Raw genomic sequence first — 19,192 nt, 5'->3', positions numbered from 1 at the left:
AAGTTGAGAGAAAATTGGGGAAAATTAGTATAGATTGATGAATTGAGCAGATGTTGATTTAATATTAAAGGCTATTTTTAATAGGAACTTAGGTCTAATAAATTGCGAGAGCCTGTTAGATCTATGTTGGTTAATAAATTGCGAGAGCCTGTTAATCATGTTGTCTATGCATTGTTAATTATTAATTACTTCGTTCTATCCCGGAATATTAATTATTGGTGAACCTGTGACCCTAGGCCTTCTTATTATTGTTTCTTTTCTCCTTAAACTCATTCTTCGTAGTATAGATTTCACACTAAAAACATTGGTTACTTGGATAATTTAGAATATAATAATTAATTAGAACTAAAAAGACATGTTTCCCTGTGGAGTTCGACCCTACTTCCCTATCTACCTTAGTTAGTGATTTAGGTAATTATTTTTTATTAGGGGATACGACTTTACCCTGTCAAAATTTGGCGTCGTTGCCGGGGGAACGGTTTTATTTTTATTGTCTGATTATATTTTTGTAGTCTAGATTATCCCCCTTTTGCCTCAGAGAACATTAGTTCTTTGAGGCAAATCTCATATTTGTCTCTAGTTCTTTGTTTATGCCCAGGTGTTCTAGATCAGGTGACATCCCTTTTGATCCTGAGATCGAGCGTTCTTTTCATAGGCAAAGGAGACTCTATAGACAAATTCTGGCAGGTTCTGAGGAGGACAACGATCGAAGAGATCCTCCCCCTGATTCTAGTGATACAGATATTCCTTCAGATTTAGAATCAGAGATGACGGCCTAGAAGAAACTTAGTGATTATTCGCAACCGAAGCTCACAGATTTCCCGCACCTTACTCCTACTCCGGCTCTAGATGGAGTTCAATTTGAGACCAAGCCCCAATTTATCACTATGATAGAGAGGAAGCAGTTCAGCAGAGCTAAGGGTGAAGATCCTAATCTTCACATCGCAGATTTCTGCCAATATTGTAACACCATTAGACAAGCCGGGGTCACACAGGACCAAATCAGGGAGATTCTCTTTCCCTTTTCATTATGTGGCAAAGCAAAATTATGGTTTAATGGTTTGAATAGAATTGCACTTGTTATTACTGACTGGGAAACTCTTGCTTTGAATTTCTATAATAAATATTATCCTGTAGAGAGAACAACGGTACTAAGAAGTGATATTCAGAATTTCGCTCAAGAGGCCGACGAAACATTATATGAGGCTTGGGAGAGGTTCAAGGATATACAGAGAGAGTGCCCCCACCACAATCTAGCACAATGGCAATTGATCCAAGCATTTTATAATGGAATTGGAAATTCTTCTAGATCAGTACTAGATTCGGCAGCTAGTGGGAGGTTTATGAATTTAAATGTGGATGATGCAGGACAGGTTATCGAAGACATGGCAATACACAATTCCCAATATGGGAATCCGAGGGGGTTTGCAATTAAGGGAAAACATAATGTCGATTCCGTATCCTTTTTGCAAGCCCAATTAACATCTATTTGTCAAAAATTAGATAATCTTACTGCTGCTCCTAACTCTGTAGCTAATGTTTCTGATGTTGCTAACCATGAAGCTTTTTGTGAAAATTGTGGAATTGTAGGTCATTGGGAGCAAGATTGTAGGAGCTCTATGGAACAAGTTAATGCCTTCCAAACCTATAGGCAAAATAACCCCTATTCCAATTCCTACAATGCCGGTTATAAAAACCATCCTTATCTTTCATACCGGAGCACCAATGTACAAAACCCTCCACCTCCACAACAACCATAATAGAAACCCCCACCACAGCAAAAATATTATCATCCTAATGCCGGCCAGAAAATCCAAGCATCACCCTCATCATCCTCCGACCCTTCCATGACAGAAATTAGAGCGATGCTAGCTAATATGCAAAAGCATATGGAGAGTAGGGATGCGCAAATTGATTCTATTCTAGCCCATAATAAAATCAAGGACAATCAAATTGCACAACTTTCATCTACCCTACAATCCCGTCAGCAGGGAGCTCTACCATCACAACATATCCATCCTACAGATCATGCTAATGCAATCACTCTAAGGAGTGGTTAACATTATGATGGACCTCCTATGCCAAAGGAAGATGGACCAGTTCCTGATCTAGATTCCTCTATACCAAACGGTAATCCTGCTAGCCCTGCAGGGCTACAAAAAGATACTAACCCTACTAATGTTTCTGTGCAGGGTAAATTGTAGGATAAGGGAGGAGATGTGCAGAGCCCAGTTATCAAGCTTCCGTTCCCTAATAGACAACTGAAGAGTAAGCTTGATAAACAATTCGGTAAGTTTTTAGAGGTTGTGAAAAACCTGCAAGTAACAGTTCCTTTCACTGATTTAATCACTCAAGTACCTACTTATGCTAAATTCATGAAAGACATTCAGACTAGGAAAAGGGCTTTTAATGAAGTAGAAACTGTAGCTTTCACAGAGGAGTGTAGCGCTTATTTTCAAAATAAATCCCCTCCTAAATTAAAGGATCCTGGTAGTTTTTCTATCCCTTGTCACATTGGGAATGTTTTTATTGATAAAGCTTTATGTGATTTGGGTGCTAGTGTCAGTGTCATGCCATCATCTATCTGCGCTAAATTAAATATGGGAAAATTAAAAATTACTAATATATCTTTGCAAATGGCAGATCGTTCGGTAAAATATCCCTTAGGTATTTTAGAGGACGTACCTGTCAGAGTTGGTAAATTTTTTATTCCGGTTGATTTTGTTGTTTTAGATATGGAAGAGGATACACAAATACCCATTATATTAGGTAGGCCTTTCCTCCACACTGCAGGAGCTATTATTGATGTGAAAAATGGTAAACTAACCCTTTCTGTAGGTGACGATAATGTTACCTTTAATTTAGGGAAGGTTTTGAAAGGGCCTATGTTAGAGGAAAATTGTTGTTATATTGATACAATTGATATAATGGACGATATTTGTGTTGATAGCTTGCCACAGGTTCTTGCGAAGGATCCCTTAGAGGAAGTTCTCTGCGGGAATTTATCTAGCGACAATGCAAGCGTTTGGGGTAATGAGGTACAGGATATTGAAAAGGCTCTTTCCTTAGAAGAGTTAAGCCCCAAGGAGACAATGAAGGTAGTAAATTTAGTTCAGGAATCAAAACCTGCAGAGGTCAAGAAACTTGAGCTAAAACCTCTCCCTTCTCATTTAAAATATGTTTTTCTAGATGAGCAGGAACTACACCCCATGATCATCAGTACTGCACTCACTGACCTATAATCTTCCCAACTTCTAGGGGTCCTCAAAACCCATAAGAAGGCTATAGGGTACAGTATTGATGATCTCAAGGGTATTAGACTTGATTTTTGCATGCACAGGATTCATCTAGAGGAAAATTACAAGCTCTGCATTCAACCCCAACAAAGATTAAATCCAAACATGCAGGAAGTAGTCAAGAAAGAGGTGATGAAATTACTTGATGCAGGTATCATCTATCCTATTTCTGACTCCAAGTGGGTAAGTCCTGTGCAGGTAGTACCGAAGAAGGGTGGGATGACTGTGATAACTAATGATAAAAATGAATTAATTCCCACTAGAACTGTAACAGGGTGGCGTATGTGCATAGACTATCGTAGACTAAATATCGCCACTAAAAAGGATCACTTCCCTCTCCCCTTTATTGATCAAATGCTTGAGAGGTTAGCTAATTACAAATTCTTTTGCTATTTGGACGGGTATTCGGGATTTTTCCAAATTCCGATTCACCCTGAAGATCAGGAAAAGACCACCTTTACATGCCCTTATGGCACTTTTGCATATCGTAGAATGCCCTTTGGTTTATGTAATGCACCTGCTACCTTTCAACGTTGCATGATGAGCATTTTTTCTGATTTCATAGAGTCTATTATGGAGGTTTTTATGGATGATTTTAGCGTATATGGTTCTTCATTTGATTCATGCTTAATTAATCTCGCTAAAATTTTGAAAAGATGTGAAGAGTGCAACTTAGTACTTAATTGGGAGAAATGTCAATTTATGGTGACAGAGGGAGTAGTCCTTGGCCATATTATATCTGATAAGGTCATACAAGTAGACAAAGCTAAAATATCAGTGATTGAGCAATTACCTCCCCCAGTCAATGTTAAGGGAGTTAGAAGCTTCTTGGGTCATGCGGGGTTCTATCGCCGCTTTATCAAAGATTTTTCTAAAATTGCTAAACCACTGACACAGCTTTTGCTCAAGGATGCCCCATTTATTTTTACTGACGAGTGTCTTCAGGCTTTTAACAGGATTAAGCAGGCTTTGATATCGACACCCATCATATGTGCTCCCGATTGGAACCTTCCTTTCGAGATCATGTGTGATGCAAGTGACTTTGCAATAGGAGCCGTGCTCGGACAGAGGAAGGACAAGGTTTTTCATGCTATTTATTATGCTAGAAAAACCTTAGATGAAGCCCAAGTCAACTATGCCACCACAGAAAAGGAGTTTCTTGCTGTTATTTATGCTTTAGAAAAATTTAGATCATATCTAGTTGGTTCTAAAGTTATTGTTTTTACTGATCATGCAGCATTGAAATACTTGATAGCCAAGGCGGAATCAAAGCCAAGGCTACTCCGTTGGGTTCTCTTGCTCCAAGATTTCAACATTGAAATAAAAGATAAAAAGGGAGCAGAGAACGTAGTGGCAGACCACTTGTCACGTATCAGGTATGATGAGGGTGAGGATTCTCTACCTATAGATGATTCTTTCCCTGATGACAACCTGTATGCAGTTGTAGAGCATTACCCTTGGTATGCCGATTTTGCTAATTATATAGTGGGTGGTACTTTACCTCCTGACTTGTCCTACCAACAGAAAAAGAAATTCCTTTATGATGTTAAACATTATTTTTGGGATGACCCTTTTTTGTTTCGTGAGTGTGCAGATGGATTATTTCGCAGGTGTGTTCCCGAATGGGAGGTTCACGGCGTCCTTACCAGTTGTCATACTTCACCCTATGGTGGACATCATGGCCCCACTAAAACGGTGGCTAAGATTAATGAGTCAGGCTTCTTTTGGCCTACTATGTTTAAAGATGCTAACACTTTTGTGCAGGCTTGTGACTCTTTCCAGAGGACTGGCAACATTTCGCGGAGGCATGAGATGCCCCAAACTGGAATTCTCGAAGTTGAAATATTTGATGTTTGGGGTATCGATTATATGGGGCCGTTCCCATCTTCCAATGGGAATTGTTACATACTTGTAGCCGTAGATTATGTGTCCAAGTGGGTAAAAGCCATAGCTTCACCAACAAATGATTCCAAGGTAGTCATTAAACTCTTCAAGAAGATCATATTTCCCAGGTTTGGTGTTCCACGAGCTATTATTAGTGATGGGGGTACCCACTTCCATGAAAGACAATTGGATAACCTCCTCAAGAAGTATGGCGTATATCACAGAACAGGGCTTAGTTACCACCCTCAAACTAGTGGTCAAGTTGAGGTCTCTAATAGGGAAATCAAGGCGATCCTAGAAAAGGTAGTAGCCAAGTCAAGGAAAGATTGGAGCATGAAGCTTGATGACACACTTTGGGCATACCGAACAGCATTTAAGACACCGATTGGTACTTCACCTTACAGATTGGTTTATGGTAAGGCATGTCATCTTCCCGTAGAATTAGAGTACAAAGCTTTTTGGGCGATCAAAGAGCTTAATATGGATTCTAAGGCCGCGGGTAAGAAGAGACTCCTTCAACTCAATGAGTTGGATGAGTTTAGATTGTCGGCATATGATAGTGTGCGGATCTACAAGGAGAAGACCAAGAAGTGGCATGACAAGAGGATCTTACCAAGAGAGTTTGCACCGGGCGATAAGGTTCTTCTCTTTAATTCTAGATTGAAAATTTTCCCAGGAAAGTTGAAGTCTAGATGGTCCGGTCCCTTCACTGTCACAAAGGTGAACAAATTTGGTTCGGTAGAGTTGGTGAATGACAAAGCTGAAGAATTCAAGGTGAATGGCCAAAGGTTGAAATTGTATCATGAAGGTGCTACCATTAGGGATGTGGAGGAGACTCTCCTAACTCCACTTCCAACATGAGCTTCAAGGTGGTGAGAAGGTCGTGCGGGACCTAGATAAACCAGCGCTTTGCGGGAGGCAACCCGTATTTCATGCTTTCTAGGCTAGTTTTCCTTTTCCTTAATTTTTCTTATTTTATTATTTTTGTTTTTTAGAGAGGCGAGGAGAGTGATATTTCACCAGTTTTAAGTGTTGTTGTACATGTATGAATTTGAAAGGTATAAAGACTTAGAAAAATTTTGAAGAAGAAACGAAATCGAGGAATAAGGCTCTCTCGGGCCCGATCAGGCGAGGCTCGCCCGATCGGGCGCGCAAGCTACTCAGAATTCAGCAGCAATTTCGCCCGATCGGGCGACGTTGCCCGATCGGGTGCGAAAGCGAGCTAAAAATCGGAACTTATTTCGCCCGATCGGGCGAAACAGCCCGATCGGGCGAAACAGCCCGATCGGGCGCGCAAGCACAGTTGGATTCAGGGGCAATTTTCGCCCGATCGGGCGAAGCTTGCCCGATCAGGCGATTTTTTTGGAAAATCGAGTAAAAGAAAAAGATATGTTGGGCGAAGCTCGCCCGATCGGGCGAGCAAAGCGCGAAAATTTCGTTCGCGTTCGCGCCCGATCGGGCGGAGCTCGCCCGATCGGGCGCGCAACTTGAGTTTTGGAATTTCGCACTTTCGCCCGATCGGGCGAGGCTCGTCAGATCGGGCGCGCCTTCAGGTCGTCCCCCCTTTATTTTCTTTTCTCTTCTTTCTTTCCTCATTTTCTCCTTACTTCATCTTCTTCATTCACTTTCTCTCTCTAAAACCTCCATTTTCAAACCCTAAACTTACACTTCAATCCAAGATCTTCTCCAATTCTTCCATCCAAAATAAAAAATTCTTACATATTCCATCTCCCCCCATCTTCCTCTACAATCTATACTAATTTTCCCCAATTTTCTCTCAACTTTTCTCAAACCCTAAGAGAGAGAAACCTCAAATTTTCTACTATTTTCAAAGATAATGGCCTCCAAGCGTTCAAGGAATCAAAGGGGTGAGAGCTCAAGTGCACCACAACCAATAATCAACCCGGACTTTCAAATTCCGGGATGGGAGGAGGTTGTAATCACCTCGGAGGAGCAACGGGTTCGGATGATCAACCTCATCGATCGTCAGGTAATTTCTACCCGTTTCATTCATCATCCTACATTAGCTAGGCTAGGTCTTGATAAATACGTAGAAAAATTGTTTAAGGGCATAGGCATGAGTGGTTTTTTTCAAATGTGCCACGATACTTATGATTATTTAACATTGGAATTTATCTAAAGTTTTAATGTTATTAAAATGAATGCACTTATCACTCATGTACAATTTTGATTGTTAAACAATGATGTAAGACTAACTTTAAAAGAATTTGGAAAGTTGTTTGACTTAAAATCGGACAAGCCTATTGAACCCTCTCAAGACCACACCGCCGTGGTCTACAAGAGGTTAACCGGGGAGGATTTAGTGAACCTCCAACATGCCAAAGGGACGTGGATTCAACATCCCGTCCCAAAACTTTGGCAAAGATTTGTCGGCCTCACCATTTTTGGGAGGCATGAACCGGCAAATGTTCGGAGGGATGAATTGGAACTATTGGCATCCTATATAATTCCTAATGCTGAAAAATTAAACATACCCCATAGGATAGCCAACCATTTCCAAAGGGCGGCCAATGCGGCCGAGGCTAGTAGGTCTAGAGCGCCTATTTACTTTGGGGGGTTAGTGACCCATATAGCTAGGAAACACTTAGGTTGGAAGCCCGATGGCCATAGGAAAGTTGTGGGATCGAACCTAATGGACCTATCCTATTTAGGGAGCTTGAACTGGGTACAACCGGTGGGGAGTGATACTTGGTGGATTGTCCACCGACAATCGGGTAGGAGGGACCAAGCCTTTACCTTACCCAACCCCGCCTTGACCAAATTTGAGAGGGGGAAGCCCTCTTATACTTTTGAGTTAGATGGTCAAGGTGAGGTTCAACCCACCTCACCCCTCACCACAACCCCACCAATCCCCCATTCACCACTCACCCCACTACCAACCACCCCCACCTTTCACCTACGGCATGCCCACTTCCTCGGCCCAAATGCCCCATATGACTTTTCGGCTTTTAGGAGCCAATTAGACCGCATTGAGACGGGGCAAGGGAGGGTTGAGGGCATGATGCAAAACCTAGACTCTAGGTTAATCACCCTAGATGGGCGGGTTGGTCTTATTGAGAGGAACCTAGGGAGGGGCCTTTACCCCATGTATGATGATTATGCCCGTCGGGGGGCTATTCCTCCCGATTCCCTTACTCCCGATTGGTTTCAATACCCCCAAGGTGGGTATTCTCACCCCGGTGCTTATGGTACTTATGTGGACTACTCTTCGGTCCACGGATATGGGGGTATGGGTGGGAATGTAGACCCTAACTACTATGCCGGTGGTTTGGGGTATGGTGGTGGTGGCTCTAGCCATGGAGGTGCTTTCTAGTATAGTTTTTATTTGGCTTGGGGGGGTGTTCTTTCACTTGGAAATTCTCTTCCTTTTCTCTCTTTATTTGCTTTCTAGTATAGTTTTTATTTGCTTTCCTAGTGTAGTTTTTTATTGCTTTTTTATATATGAAAAATACAAAAAAAAAAATGAAAATAAAAAAAAATCAAAAATACGTTACAATGAATTGTAAATCATACTTCCCTGTGCCCCATACTTGAGAAAATTTGTTTTGATTCTTGGTATTTGATGATGAATTTTGTGGATTTGTTGGTCATGATTTGAAGTCTAATTGTTTGGATTCCTAAACTTGCGTCAATTTTTCCCAACTACTTGTGAATATAGTGCTTGACTAGTTGATTTGGTTAGGAAATGTGTGATAGTTCCATAATTCCTGGTATGTCAATGAATTTGAGTATTGATTTGCAACTATGAGTAGTGTTTCATGATTTTTTATTATGCACATGAGGAGGACGAAGGCGTTCATTCTTTTAGGTAGCCTTCAGAGTATTTAGATACATTTGTTCCCTTCTTGTCACCCATGTTGTTGCTTGTGCCCTTTTATTGTTTATAGCCACATTACAAGCCTTAATTGCCCCATTGGTTACTAGTCCCAAGCTTGGCTTGGGGGAGCTATTAGTGAGTGAGGTGAGGGAGTTTGTAGTGTGCACTTTGTTTGCACAATTTGGGTGGGTTTTGAGAAGTAATTTGTTCTTGATCATATTTTTGTTTTTATGAGTTTGAAAGTTGTATATATTTGAGAAAAATAGAAGTGTGATGAAAAAAAAAGAAGTTCAAAGAAAAAAAAGTGAGAAATTTGAAAAAAAAGAAAGTGAACTTCTAAGAAAAAAAAAAGAAGAAAAATGTTTGATGTTCAAATGTTCTAAGTGAAGGTTAATCAAAAGAAAAGAAAAGAAAAAAAAAGTTGAGTTTCAATGTAAATATTTCAAGCTATGAGTTCAAGGTTTGTTATTCACTCAAGTTCTACATTATCATATTTTTATGAGTGAAATTGTGAGTATTGGAATTGTTTTTATTGTTTGGAGTATATATTTGGTGGTTTGTTGTTGGAGTTGGTTATGTTGGAGATGTGTATGATCATTATTTTTTATCATGGGTTTATTAGGATTTGGCTCCCTTAATGCATAGCTTTTCTCTCACATAATCCCAAATTTATCCTACCTTTACCCTAGCCTTACATTACAAGCTTAAAAGACCTTCCGATCTTGTGCATAGAAGTTATGTAAATGTGAAAGTGTTGTTTTTCAATGCAAGTTATGACTTGGCATATTTCGAGTCGACTAGTAGGATGAGCGTTCAATGTTTTTATACACACGAGAGTGTGAGTTGGGAGGGCATTGTTCACATTAAAGGGGTTGGGATGGAGAGCGATCGAGTACATTCTTTACTCGCCACGTAAATGAGAGTCGAGTGTGTGAGCACTAGTCTTGAATTCTATATGCTCTTGTGGTTTGCTCTACTTGACAATTGTTGGGGAGTGTAGGGAATAATTTCAAGCCTTTAAAATCCCACTAGCTTGAACCCCACTGTGATCATACATTAAAGTACGGTGGCGTCCAAAAGGGAAAAAGATAGAGCAAAAGAGTCGCCAACAAGTTTTGAAGGAACTTGTAAACCGTTCACGAGGTGAAGGTTACACCCCTTAACGATCCAAGAGATCGTCAACTCCATAAGGTCATGAACCAAATAAGGGTTCGGGGATGAAGGTACAAATCCAACCTAAAAGAGATTGAACCTGCCCTAATAATAGGCCTCTACTTTATTCTGCTCGTATTCATGTGCGCTTTCTGACTAACATGCAATCAATAGGTTTAACCCTAAACCTGTTTAATCTATGTTGGTTGAATATTAATGCACAAACAAACTGTTATTGGCGATCACTTGAATTTTAATCACAATTACCCTAACAAGATTATTAATTATCTTATTAAGCGTGATTGCAAATACCAATTCCCTTTAACATACATCAAAGGTGATCAAGCAATAAAGAATAAAATAATACATATCAAGCAACATAATAAATAATCAACATCATTAATAATAATATTAATCATAATGAATAAAAATCATGTTAAAAGCATAGCAAGATCCTAGGCATGATACTAACAAGATTAATAACAAATCCTAGCATGTCACTAAACAATAAAAATCAGATCTTTAGCCTTAACATGATACTAACATGAATTAAGATTAAAAAGAACATAGGAAGCATCGTACTTTTAATCATACTTAATATTAAAATTACCCTAGACATGATACTAGGAATCATAATAACAATCTAAACATGATGTCTACATCATAATATCCATTAATCAATTAAAGCACTTACTTGGATGCCTCGTACCTCTTTCTAATTACAAAATACACACGTTAGTAACTTCAAGGAAAATAATAAACAAACAATTAAACTAAATAATTGAAAGAGAGATTTGGGACCAAACCCTCAGAAATTAAAACCTTTCACGTCTAGAGCGAAGGCAACTTCGAATATGGCTAGGTGTTTCTAGATCTTGTGAATGCGGAATTTCGTATTAAAAAGAAAGAAAGAATATTTATTCTAAAGAATGAATGAAAATTGATGAATGAAAAAGATGAATGAATATTGATAATTGGTGATTCTTGGTGAATCTTGGTGAATGAAAACAGAGTTTTTGATACGATATTTATAGAGAAAATCATCCAAAAAAGATAATTTAACAAAACAGAGTCTGAAGATCGCAAAACAACCTTGGCGCCAGCCCTGGCTAGTTGGCGCCAGGACCAGTGGCTAGCGCCAAGCGCCAATGGCTAGCGTCTGGCGCCAATCCTGGTTCCAGGCGCCAAGGCCTAGGGTTGGACGCCAAAGTGGTTTTCCACGCGTTTTCGAAAATCTGATAAATTTACCGTACTGGAAGATAAAATAATATAATTTCAGTCGAAAATGCTATTTGATCTTGATTAAAACTCTGAAGAGTCCTAATTGAACCATGAATGATAAGACCTTCTAGAATGTTCTAGAAGACTAAAATCATTCCTAATTACATTAGGAATGATAAATTATATTAGGCCCTCCCCTAGATCATTAGGCCGTACTTAAAGCTCAAACCGGGCCCAGTTTAGTAAATTGGCCATAACTTCCTCAATATTCATCGGAATTGGGCTTATAATATATCGTTGGAAAGGTCTTTGCAAGCCCCATCCAACTACACCACTATTGGACCCATATCATGGACCAACCAAACTGGATTGGCTGTTTTCTTAAAATAAAGTTTTCAAAAACAGGGAGAAGAGAAAAAGAAATAAAACTTTCCGCAACACTAGACCTTTCCACACTTTCGTTTCATTCGATTATGATTCGACGTGAAAGGCACTCATCACCGGGTTTGGTTTTGGGGAGACACAAATGGGTGTCTACAGAAGCCCCCACTTTGACTGAGTTTGGAGAAACGCAAGTTTCAAAAACAAAAGTCAAAGTAACGATAGGGACGGAGAATGATTCAGAACGTTCTGCGATCCTAAATCACTCTTGTAACGCCGATACCTGCAAAACTAGCGTTAGATAAACAGATAAAAGAGTTAAGAAACGCGTATCTTGCACCGTCGAGCACACGTCTCTGAAAGTAACCGATTGTTGCTGCTGTTTTTTTTTATGACCTCCTGCAAGCTAGAGAACGACATCCCGTTTGAAAACCGCTACGCCTTGTAACTGCTTCCAAATTAGAAGATTTCTTCGCCCGAAACTATCCTCCCCGCTGTGATAATATCCCACGTCCAAGGGAATATCATCGAAAATTATTTCTCTTGAAATAATTTTCATCCGCATTATGATCATCTTCCATGCCTCAGGAACTATGATCGAAGACAACTTCGCCCGAAATTACCTTCAGTTGTTTGTGACAACTTTCCGCAAGCTAGGGAATGATGCCGAAGACATCTTCTCTTGAAGTCATCCTCATTTGATGCGATAATTTCCCAAAGGAAATTACCGAAGATCCACGCCTGTCGATCTTTAAAAGTTCGCCTGAACTTTGCTTTTGCTATGCCTGTACGTCGGCGCTCTTTTGCTTTGAACCTATATGTCGGTGCCCTTTGCTCTTGAACCTATATGTCGGTGCCTTTTGCTTTTGAACCTATATGTCGGTGCTTTTTGCTCTTGAACCTATATGTCGGTGCTTTTTGCTAATGAGCCAATGCTTAGGCACTTTAAGCTAAGTGAGACGATGTTTTCATCAGGTCGATCACTTTATGTAATCAAGCCGATTACCTAATCATGTCAAATTGCTTAGAGGGGATAACTGGCGTACCAAGGAACCCAAAACATATTGCAGAAGGCTAGCACAACCCCAACAGGTGGCTGGTTGCTTTGGCGTCGCTGAAAAACAATCAGCGCCAGCCATATGGCGTTAGCGCCAGGCGCTGGCATTGGCGTCTGGCACCAAGCACAGAACGTGAAGCCAATGCCTAGGGACTGGCGCCAGCACGGAATCTTCTTTAAAATCCCGTTTTCGTTCATTTTCTTGCTCTGGTTTGTCGCGAACGCTGCTCGAAGAAACCGAAAGCTTCATTTGATCGTTGCTCACTCATTTTTCAACCGAATTCGCTCAAATTTGTTGCAAATCAAAGCTCTTTTCATCTATATTCCCGATCTATGTAAGTTTTCCTCAAACTCACACCGGTTTTTATGAATTCTTGGCATGTTTATTCACGAATTTCATGAAAATTCAAAATTTATAATGCTCAATTTGCTTTGTTTATCAAGTTTTGTGTCATGAAATTGCTTGTTTATGTTTGTATATTGCCTTGGGAGTAATTTGAGACTTGTTTGACTCAATTTGGTGAAGAAATGAGCAATCCGCCATTGTTGGACCTCTTAAGGTCGTGAAGAACATTGTGACTTGTTCTTGATGTTTTTGCTAGCAATTCTTGTTCAATTTGTCACAATAATCACTATAGTGTTGCAAGAAATTGTTTGATTGCTTGAAAAAATACTGTCATGCTCAATTTGAATTTGTGCTCTGTTTTAGTACTAGGTACTCTGTTTTTTGCGAACATAGTATCATGCGGCTAGGCAAACCTTTAGATACTATAGAACCTTAATTTATGATGATTCTACACAATGTAGCATGGCTAGACAACGAGGTTCAGGTTCACGGTCCCGAAACACTAGACGGGAGCATAAGCCCGTGGAGGACGACACCACACCGTCCACTTCGCTTGGTCGGTTCCCGGAGTGGGATGAGCAGACCTTGTTCTTTGCCCCTATCCACCACATTTCTGAGAGGGTGAGACGGGGAACCGAGCCTGGGAGGACACGGCATCACAGCTCTGGCTGTGATGGTCTAGGCGATTTGTATAGGATGCATATCGCCAGAGACCGAGAGACGAGACTCCTATGGGAGTCCTGCGGACTGGTTGCCTTGTTCGAGACCTCCGAGACTATGTTCGCCTCTAGCGGGGGTCACCACGTAGTACGTGCTCTGGTGGAGTTTTTCTGGGACACCACCAACACCTTTCATTTTCCATGGGGTGAGATGATGGTCACTCCTACAGACTTCAGTCTCATCACAGGACTAGAGTTTACTTCTGTGCCGCTGCCGTTCGACGCCAGTATCGACGTCTTTTCTCCAAAGGTCGAGGAGCTGTTGGGGCCGATTGCTGTTCGGGCCCGAGCTAAGGTCGAGACGACTCAGTTCAGTGCTAGGGGGATTCGCCGCTCGAGCTGGCAGCGGCTCTTGATGACGATGCGACCACCCGAGAGCAGCGGGTGCGCATCTTTGTGCTGATGTTGTTGTCAGGGACATTCTCCCCTGACTGGGGTAGTAGGGCGTTGCTTTACTACCTCCCTGCTGTTCGCGATCTCCAGCGGATCGGGACTTATGACTGGGCCAGCTTGGCCTACACTGACTTCGTTCGCGCGCTGAGGGACTCGTGTCACCACCGGTCCTTTAAGACGAACGTCGCTTTGTCTGCTTTCTGGAAGGTCGTAGAGGTAAACATTATTCCCTATAAAGTTTTGCGCTACATGTTAGTTAGCATTTACTCATGCTTTAGCTTTTTGTAGATCTGGTTCTACGAGTACTTTCCTTCCATTGCGCCGGCAAGACCATCGCCGAGGGGGTATCCAGTGAGCACCTCTTGGAGCAGCCACCATGTGGACCTTTCTACTGCACGTGTCCGGAGTCGGATCATCTCGGTACGACTTTTAGTGTTTATCTTACTCTTCTGCGATGTTTTGGACATGTTCTCATTCGATTGGTGCTTTTTATAGGGACCTGAGGTAGTATACCGACCATGGGGTGGTTGGACAGTCCCTGGATTAGCCGCACAGTACTATGCTGAGCGCCACTACTTTCTGGGGACCTATGGAGCGGTTGCATACTTAGAGGAGAGAGTTGCTATCCAGCACTCTTCTGATGTTTTCGTCGTTCCTGCCCCTCCGCCGCGTCATATGTTCGACGAGAGAGATTTATCGAGCATGGCTGAGGAGTCTGGTTCCCTCTGGCAGTCCCATGTGATCCTTGGGCGGAGTTATGCTGAGGAGTTACTTCCTTTGTTAGCTCCGGCCCCTGTACCGGCCGAGGATGTGAGGGTAAGATCTTAGCTTTTTATTTTTCGCTAAGTAGCCCCCAAGTAATACCTTGCTGATTTCTTTCCGTCTTATCAGGATGGTCCCACTGAGTTCGTGCCACCCCGTATGTCCATCCATTACCAGGGGACGTACGGGCCGATCGAGGAGATGATTTCTCCGGCTCCTGAGGGCGAGCGCTTCGTGGAGCGGTCGATTCCTCGTCACCAGACTAGGGTAAGCCTAGTTTTTTTTTAATACAGGATCTTGTATTCAGTCATCATGTATTTTCACTGACTTATTTTCTTGACAGTTCTCACGCGAGGTGGTTTCGGCTATGGCACGATGCATAGATGCCTTCCGGAGCCAGCTCGTTCGGATGAGGAACGCGGCTACCTTCGTCGAGACGACGCTGTCCGAGAGGTAACTTTTCTTCACTTATTATTTCTGCATTATGCTTCAGTTTTGCCTTGTTTCTGATTTAATGGTTTTTGCAGGGTCAGCCGATTGCTTCTCACACCCGTACGAGGCCTGAGGGGCGGAGAGGGTCGGCGAGGTCTAGCTCGAGACGTCGTCGTACTTCGTCAGGAGGTAGAGGTGGTCGTTCCGAGGCTGCTCGAGCCGACGTTGCTGAGGGTTCAGGATCTTCTTCTGAGGGTGCTCCTGCTGCACCGGTAGGAGAGGCTACCTCGGCTTTCAGAGGTGGTGGGATGTACGAGGTTGGCTCGTCATCGCAGCAGCCTCCGCGGTCTCAGCCTCAGGTTGACCTTGGCTGGAGCGGTCCTGTCTTGAGTTTTTCTCCTCCTACGGAGACTGGAGCTGGTGCTGAGGCCGGAGCTGGCGGAGAGGTGACTCCTCGGACGGCGCAGTTTTATGGAATGATGGGCCTACGTCCTTCGGTGCCGTAGTTTATTTCTATATATGTATTTTATTTTGACTTTTTATAGAACTTTGCCTTTGACTTATTATTTAGACACTTTGTTTGTTATGTTATTGTAAATTTATTTATTATGTCAGTGTATGTTAGTGTGTGCAAGTGTGATAACAATTTTGCGCAAGAATTCCGTCATTTTTATTATTGATGGAGGGTATTATCCGACTCTCTCCCCCAAAATAAAAAGGAAAAATAAAACGGAGAAAAAAGCTGATTTTTGAAAATTAATATAAAATCCAAAAAAAGAAATAAAATTAACTAAAAATAATTGCTATATTTAATTAATTAATTAAGAAAAGGATAGAAAAATATTTAGAAAAAATTAAAACGGGGCCATAAAGTCATTAACCGACTCAAGTTTAATATCAAAACGCAACTGAGCACGCGCGGCCTCCCTGCTGACTTGGCGCCAGCCTGTGGTGCGTGGCGCCAGGCGCTACACCTAGCGTGTGGCGCCAAAAGCTGATGGGTGACGCCAATGTCGGGTGTGTGACGCCAATTGACGCTGACTCCGTATTTCAGTCAGATTGAAATTCCTCGTAATTTGTGCATAAATAGCCCCCTGCTCAGCCGATTCTTCATATAATTCCAGCGAAAAAATTATTCTTCTCTTTAGAAAAAATAATAATCATGTCTTTAGCCACTAAAACCTTCACCCAATATTCTCATGAATGGTGTCGATCCCTTAATGCTAGAGAAAGAAAAGAATTGGATTTATTTCACTTGGGGGGAATTTATGGCATCAAAGGGGTAGATTTAGACATAGACTTCATACATACCGCTTTAGAATTTTGGAACATTGATACGCATTGTTTTAGAATAGGGTATGATGAAATTAGCCCTTTGCCAGAGGAATTTGGTGCTATTTTAGGCTTCCCTGCAATAGACCTGGTAGTAATCCCTAGAGTAGATGCATATTACTATAAGGATTTTGAGTGCTTCTTTAACTTGAAGGAAAGGGATTTATCAAAGATAGTAGATGGCAATGTGGTGAACTTGAAAGAATTCGCACGCTACTATTTTGATAAACCGCTTTCTGAATCTTTTCACATATATAGAAGAAGGGCGTTCTTATTCTGCATGCTTAATCAATATTGTCTTAGTAGTGGTAAAATTAATGAGGGACAATCAATTATAACCACTGTGCTAGAACAAATTGAATCAGGGAGAAATCCAATGCCTTTGATAGTTGGAGAGACTATGATTAGTCTAGATGAATTGAAAAGGGACCCAAAAGCACCTTTTCGCGGTTCTCCAATTTTATTACAGGTAGAAAAATAATATTTTTAATTACAGAAATCAAAAATATATTTTTGTATTGTAATATTAATTTATTTGCATTGGAATTTTTTTTACAGATGTGGCTAATGGAGAGGCTAGGATTAATTAGCCCTCCGGACGACATTGAAGATTATACTCCCACTTGCTTTGTGAGAAGAAAGAAGCGCATCCCTAAAATTGGGCGCCATGGGTGGAAGAAAGTCTTTGGATCACGTGATTTTGCTATCAAGTGGGTCATCCCATGGTGGAAAATAAAAAGGATGGTTGGTGTTAACAAGCAACCTTTTTGCCGTCTTCCAAGCTTGTCTCGTGTAACATATTATTATCCCTGCAGGATAAAGAGACAATATGGCTTGCTTCAAAATATTCCTTCCGGGGATCTTCGTCCTCCCTATGAGTATCCCGTATCTCAAGAAGTGGATAAATTTGACACTTACTGGAGCGCTAGACCCTTTTGGGAAGTGATTACCCAAAAGGTTCCCCCTTCTTTACCTAATGATGTAAAGAAGTGGTTGTTGAAGAAGTCTTCGATTGATCAGGGTAGAACCGATGTGAAGAATCGTCTAAGTGACAGGGTGACCCCGACCAAAGAACGCTTAGGTGCAAGAATTGAGTTCAAAACACCTACAATGCCTAAGAAGAAGAATACTAATAAAGACAAGGGGAAAAGGAAAGCTACAGACAAAAAGGTTTGGGTGGAAAAGAAGCATGGGGTGCTAGCCGAAGGAGAAACAATCTATTCTAAAATTGAATGTAGGTCCTCTAAAGGATGCCTACTAGCTAAAGTAATGGATGAAGAGGAGGAAACAGAAAAGAATTGGAAAAGATCAAAGAAGGAGAAGAAAGATTAGAACATTGCTTAGCTTTAGATTTATTCGATTGTTATTTTTATTTAAAGTTAATTTATTTCAGCCTTATTTAAATTCCATTAACAATGTAATTTTATTTTATTAATGAAATTTCAGCTTTCAATTAAATTGTCACTTTAAATTTATTTTATTAAAGCAATGAAAAACCGAAAAAAAATTAATTTTCCAAAAATCTTTCGAGTACGGAAGTCGAAAATTTTCTGAAAAACACTGAAATTCGCCCAGATTTTACGACTGATTTGGCGTCAGTAATTGCAGATTGGCGCCAGCTATTGAGGTTTGGCGCCAAGCGCCAATTCCATCGTCTGGCGCTAATGGCTTTCAGTTGGCGCCAGACTCTGTTCTGTGACGCCAATAATTTTCCGACTTTTTATTGACTTTTTGTTGATTCTGGAACGCGGAGATGTCGAAAAATAAAGTGGCCGCACTCGTAAAGGGTTGCCTACGTATCCTTTCCTAAGGAATCAGGCCGAACGTAGCTCTCTTGAGTGTCCTACTCAAGTAATTATGGGTAGTATTTTTTAAGTTGGTCAAGATTGGTCATGTTTGAGAATTCATTGCCATCCATGTCAGTTAATTTTGCCGCACCACCTGACAGGATTGTTTTGACAATGTAGGGGCGAGACCAATTAGGTCTAAACTTTCCCCTTGGATCTAAAACATTTTTCCTTAGCGCTTTTAATACCAAATCTCCTATTTTGATATTTCTTGCCTTGACCTTCTTATTAAAATGTCTAGCCATACGAGTTTGATAGCACTGAGTGTGATGTAGAGCTTCTAGTCGTTTTTCGTCGAGTAAGATCAATTCTTCATATCGTGCCCTAGTCCATTCGACTTCATCGAGTTTACTCTCTAGCGCAATACGTAGAGATGGTATTTCTAGTTCGACAGGTTGTACGGCATCCATTCCGTATACCAAAGAAAATGCTGTATTTCCTGTTGACGTACGGATTGACGTGCGATAACCCCACAATGCAAAGTGAAGCTTGTCAGGCCAATCCTTATAATTTTCTGTCATTTTCTCGACGA

General features: G+C 41.2%; 1 non-coding gene across 1 annotated transcript; it reads right to left on the bottom strand.

The window, feature by feature from the left end:
- Nucleotides 1–1,148: 1,148 nt before the first annotated feature.
- Nucleotides 1,149–1,255, bottom strand: LOC145556954 (small nucleolar RNA R71). The gene has a single exon (XR_014092043.1). It is a non-coding gene; the product is annotated as a small nucleolar RNA R71 (small nucleolar RNA).
- Between the last annotated feature and the right edge of the window lie 17,937 nt (nt 1,256–19,192).

Source organism: Chenopodium album, chromosome 8 (assembly GCF_948465745.1).
Source record: "Chenopodium album chromosome 8, dcCheAlbu1.1, whole genome shotgun sequence".
NCBI lineage: Eukaryota > Viridiplantae > Streptophyta > Magnoliopsida > Caryophyllales > Amaranthaceae > Chenopodium > Chenopodium album.
Note: the sequence above shows the minus strand (reverse complement) of the source record. Positions and strands in the feature narration are given on the sequence as shown.